Consider the following 6,048-nt stretch of genomic DNA (forward strand, 5'->3'; position numbering starts at 1 on the left):
AACTAGAATTACAGACAATTGTAATAGAATCTAGAATTACAGACAATTGTAATAAATTAGATGCAGAAGTCATTCTATTAATTTATCTCTATGACCTACAGAATATAGTGGAACCAAGTTTACCAAAGGGAAAGACCAATTGGTTAACTTCTGAAGTCATCCAGCACATTAATGTTAGTCATTTAAGATCACATAGCTACCTAGCATCGTTGTTTATTCCCAAAACACACAACACAAATTATAATCTCATTGCTGATGAGCATTGCTGTTGAAACTTTTGTCATAAACTATTTTCCAAATGCCCTATGTAGGACTGACTTTATTTTTGCCAGTTGAGTAGTGTGGAACCAAACATAATGACCATCAGTAAGCAATGCCTATGTTTGATGTCTTTGGAAGGCAGCCACACACACATAGACACACACACACACACACACACACACACACACGGAAAAATGATTAACTGAACATCTGTTATTTTCCTTCAAATTTGGGCTTGGCTAAAAGGACATAGAGTACACAGCAGTGGCCAGCTGCTGACAAGTAAATTTCCACAAATATTTTACGACTGTGCCAAAATGTTTACTGTCTCTTCCTCTGTAAAATTAAATAGTGAAATACAGAATAACATGTAAAAGAAGGACTCTTAATTATGGAATATAATCTTAAGGTGGGCTAAATTTGTATGCTTCCATGAAAATTCATGCTACCAGAATCAAGTTTTACCTTGAAGGTAAGAATTCACCTTTGGGAATTTATTCTGATGCTAGTAACCTGGTCTTTTAAAACTTTGCATCTTGGCCTTCATAGGCCACCGCAGATGGGTCCCTGACTAAAACATTTTGTCAATCACCATCAACATCTAAGGTTTTATTAATGCTTTGTCATTTTTATTACCTTTCAATTTTTTCGATGCTCGGCTTAAAGTATAAGAATTCACAAGTGTGTAGACTCTGAAAGATAAGAGCAAAACAATCAAGGTGCTTCTTGTCGCCATTCAGTATAAACTGCAGTCTGTTCACTTGTTTCTACAAATATTCACAGCACTTATCATGTGCCCAGCATAGGTTCTGTGAGCACATGATGCATCAAGACACATTCCTTTCTCCGAAGAAGTTACCATATAGCAAGTAATTAAGCAAGTACTTTAATCTCAAATAACTAAGTAGTAGAACTTTGTGCAAAAAGGGAAGAGTTTTACAGCTCCCTTTTCATTTATCAATTTCGGGTGATGCCTAGAGATGTTAAGCATTTATTAGATACTAACCAGAGTTGGGAAACTCCATCTGTAGGGTTTCTGTAGGCAAACTATTCTAGGCGTTTGCAAGTGAAGATCCCCAAATGGCTGGAAGCTAACAGTGAGACTACTTCTAGTAGTATAGGCATGTTTCTGAGGTACAGAAGAGTACAAATGTAGGAAATGCCATCAGCCTTATGGAAATGTGGTGATTGTGGTGGTATAAAATGAGAAGAAACAGTGATATAAAAATGTTTTATTGTATTTAAAGGAAACATGTAGAGCCTTCAAAACATACTCAATGCCTGTTTCTAATCATTTAATCATAGCTTTTGCTCAGTTGTAGCAAACATTAGTTTTCACCAAGTTGAAATTAACTCAGTGATAAAGTTTTTGTATTTTCCTAATTGATTAATTATTGCCTATACCCTTAGGACATAAAGCAGATAACTCTCTTCAACAATTGTCCCAACAATATTAGAGACTTCCACTTCTAAACACAATAATATCATAAGGATTGGGTTTACTTCCCTGTTTTTTTAAATTGTTTAGTTTTTATTTCATAATCATAAATTTAACTTTGCAATCCAGCTAAACTTGGAGGGAGATAAGGAAAATATGGAACAGCAAGAACTGTAACGAGAGCACAAAGATTGTGGGATATTTTGAGCATAGGGGGGTGAAGGGGTGCTCTCCTGGGCTACAGAAGGAATGGTCTTGTGGTTAAGTAAAACACAAGTCAAATTTATTAGATTTGTCCACAGTCAGCAATGGTGATCTTCTTGCTGGTCTTGCCATTCCTGGACCCAAAGCGCTCCATGGCTTCCACAATATTCATGCCCTCTTTCACCTTGCCGAAGACCACATGCTTGCCGTCCAACCACTCAGTCTTGGCAGTGCAGATGAAAAACTGGGAACCGTTTGTGTTGGGGCCAGCATTTGCCATGGACAAGATGCCAGGACCTGTATGCTTCAGGATGAAATTCTCATCATCAAATTTCTCGCCATAGATGGACTTGCCACCAGTACCATTATGGCGTGTGAAGTCACCACCCTGGCACATAAATCCCGGAATTATTCTGTGAAAGCAGGAACCTTTATAACCAAATCCTTTCTCCCCAGTGCTCAGAGCACGAAAGTTTTCTGCTGTCTTTGGAACTTTGTCTGCAAACAGCTCAAAAGAGACGCGGCCCAAGGGCTCGCCATCGACAGCGATGAAGAAGACGGTGGGGTTGACCATGGCTAGACAGCAAGGAAGGCTCCGGGGTGGCGGTGTCTGCAAGGCCTACTTCCCCATCTTAAACAAATCTAAAACTGGACAAAATATATTTATAAAATGTAATTACAGATTATAGAATTAGCAGAAAAGGACATCAAACCATCTATAAAAATACTGAATGTATTCAAGAAGATAGAGGAAATCATAAGTGGAAGATATAAAAAAGACCCAAATGTAACTTTTAGAGATGAAATACGCAATACCTGAGGCAAAAAAAAACAGCATAGATGGAGTGAACAACAGATTAGATACTTCCGAAGAAAATACAATAGTGAATTTGGAGACCTAGAAATAGAAACTATTGAAATAAAACAGAAAAGAGACTGGAATAAAGTGAATAGGGCACAGTAAGTTATAGAACAAGGTCAAGCATCCCACTATATTTGTAAGTAAAGCCCCAGAAAAGGTTTGGTTGGGGAGGGGAACAGGAAAGTTATTTGAAAAAAATAATGGCCAAAATTTTTAAAATATGTTTTAAGTACAGACCTAAAGATCCAAGAAATTCAGTTAACTCTAAGCAGAAAACATGAAGGAGACCACATTAAGGCATAACATAGTCAGATTTCTGGGAACAACTAATAGAAAACAAAAATACTACATATAGGAGAATTAGGATATATTTTCTAGTTCTCTCTGCCATAATAAAATGCCATAGGGTGGGTAACTCATATAACAGAAATTTATTTTCTCCCAGTTCTAGAAGCTGAAAGTTTGAGATCACATGCTGGCATGGTTGAATTCTGGTGAAGGATCTCTTCCTGATGAGTGGATGACCGCTTCCTGGCTGTGTGCTTACATGGTCTTTCTCCTGAGCAGGTACACACGGAGGGGAAGAGAGAGAGAGAGAGAGGGGTCTCTCTCTTCTTATAATGCCACCAATCCTATGGGATCAGGATCCACCCTTGTGACCTCATTTAGCCTTAAGTGCCTCCTAAATGCCCTATCTTTAAGTAAAGTCACATTTGGCTTCAACATAGGAATTTGGAGGGTGGGGACCACACAATTCAGTCTATGACTAAACTAATAATAACTGTAGTCTTCTCATTAAAAAAAAAGTAAGAACACATGGATTGACATTTTTAAAGTTTTCACGGGGAAAATTATAAGCTCAGCAAAAAGATCTTTCAAAAGACTTTCAGTTCAGTTCAGTCACTCAGTCGTGTTCGACTCTTTGCGACCCCATGAATCGCAGCACACCAGGCCTCCCTGTCCATCACCACCTCCCGGAGTCTACCCAAACCCATGCCCGTCTAGTCAGTGATGCCATCCAGCCATCTCATCCTCTGTTGTCCCCTTCTCATCCTGCCCCCAATCCCTCCCAGCATCAGGGTCTTTTCCAATGAGTCAACTCTTTGCATGACGTGGCCAAAGTATTAGAGTTTCAGCTTCAGCATCAGTCCTTCCAATGAACACCCAGGACTGATCTCCTTTAGGGTGGACTGGTTGGATCTCCTTGCAGTCCAAGGGACTCTCAAGGGTCTTCTCCAACACCACAGTTCAAAAGCATCTATTCTTTGGTGCTCAGCTTTCTTTATAGTCCAACTCTCACATCCATGCATGACCACTGGAAAAACCATAGCCTTGACCAGATGGACCTTTGTTGGCAAAGTAATGTCTCTGCTTTTTAATATGCTATCTAGGTTGGTCATAATTTTTTTTCCAAAGAGTAAGTGTCTTTTAATTTCATGGTTGCAGTCACCATCTGCAGTGATTTTGGAGCCCCCAAAAATGAAGTCTGACACTGTTTCTCCATCTATTTCCTATGAAGTGATAGGACCAGATGCCATGATCTTAGTTGTCTGAATGTTAAGCTTTAAGACTTTACATATATCTAAAATCTGAATTTGTTACTAGCATATTGTCACTACAAGAAGAAAGAAAAGAAGTCCTTCAGGCAGAAGAAAAAAGTTATTCCAGATGGAAATGTGCATCTTACAAATGAATGAATGGAGAGCACCAGACGTGGCAAGCACATGAATAAGTATATTAGACTTTTTCCCCTAATTTTTAAATCTCTATAAAATATAATTGATTAGTAAAAGTAGTAATGTGCTGTAGGTTTACAACATAAGTAAATGTGAAATGTATTACAGTAGTAGTACAAAGATGGAGGTGTGGAATGAACATATACTGCTGTAAGGTTATTATACTGAATATAAAAATGACATTTTTGAAAGTAAATTATAATAAGTGAAAGATGTACACTGTAAACTACAGAAAAATCACAAAAAACAAAAATCCCACAAAACCCAGAAAAAAAGCCAAACCAAAAAACAAGCCAATAATAGAAAATGAAATCATAAAAACATAATCCAATTGAAGGACAGAAAAGAAGGAAAAGGTAACAAAACGCAGAAAAAAAATAACAGGCACGTGGTTACTATAGATCTAATGTTTGTGCCCCTCCCCCAATCCGTATGTTGAAAGTTAATACTCAACGTAACATTTGGAGGTGAGACCTTTGGGAGGTGATCTACTAGTTTGAGGGTAGAGCCCTTATAAATGTGATTAGTGGCTTTATAAATATACCAGCAAATTTGGAAAACTCAACAGTGGCCACAGGACTGGAAAAGGTCAGTTTTCATTCCAATCCCAAAGAATAGCAATGCCAAAGAGTGCTCAAACTACTGCACAATTGCACTCATCTCATGTGCTAATAAAGTAATGCTCAAAATTCTCCAAGCCAGGCTTCAGCAATATGTGAACTGAGAACTTCCAGATGTTCAGGCTGGTTTTAGAAAAGGCAGAGGAACCAGAGATCAAATTGCCAACATCCGCTGGATCATTGAAAAAGCAAGAGAGTTCCAGAAAAACAGCATTTCTGCTTTATAGACGATGCCAAAGCCTTTGACTGTGTGGACCACAGTAAACTGTGGAAAATTCTGAAGGAGATGGGAGTAGCAGACCACCTGACCTGCCTTTTGGGAAACCTGTATGCAGGTCAGGAAGCAACAGTTAGAACTGGACATGGAACAACAGACTGGTTCCCAATAGGAAAAGGAGTATGTCAAGGCTGTATATTGTCACCCTGCTTGTTTCACTTCTATGCAGAGTACATCATGAGAAACGCTGGGCTGGAAGAAGCACAAGCTGGAATCGAGATTGCCGGGAGAAATATCAATTACCTCAGATATGCAGATGATACCACCTTATGGCAGAAAGTGAAGAACTAAAGAGCTTCTTGATGAAAGTGAAAGAGGGGAGTGAATAAGTTGGCTTAAAGCTCAACTTCCAGAAAACTAAGATCATGGCATCTGGTCCCATCACCTCTTGGGAAATAGATGGGGAAACAGTGGAAACAGTGGCTGACTTTATTTTTTGGGGCTCTAAAATCACTGCAGACGGTGACTGCAGCCATGAAATTAAAAGACGCTTACTCCTTGGAAGAAAAGTTATGACCAACCTAGATAGCATATTAAAAAGCAGAGACATTACTTTGCCAACAAAGGTCCATCTGGTCAAGGCTATGGTTTTTCCAGTGGTCATGTATGGATGTGAGAGTTGGACTGTGAGGAAAGCTGAGCGCTGAAAA

At 38.9% G+C, this 6,048-nt stretch overlaps 1 pseudogene; it reads right to left on the reverse strand.

The window, feature by feature from the left end:
- Nucleotides 1–1,960: 1,960 nt before the first annotated feature.
- LOC110140001 (peptidyl-prolyl cis-trans isomerase A pseudogene) lies at nucleotides 1,961–2,503 on the reverse strand (annotated as a pseudogene).
- Nucleotides 2,504–6,048: the final 3,545 nt, after the last annotated feature.

The sequence above is a fragment of the Odocoileus virginianus genome, chromosome 12, assembly GCF_023699985.2.
Source record: "Odocoileus virginianus isolate 20LAN1187 ecotype Illinois chromosome 12, Ovbor_1.2, whole genome shotgun sequence".
Lineage (NCBI taxonomy): Eukaryota > Metazoa > Chordata > Mammalia > Artiodactyla > Cervidae > Odocoileus > Odocoileus virginianus.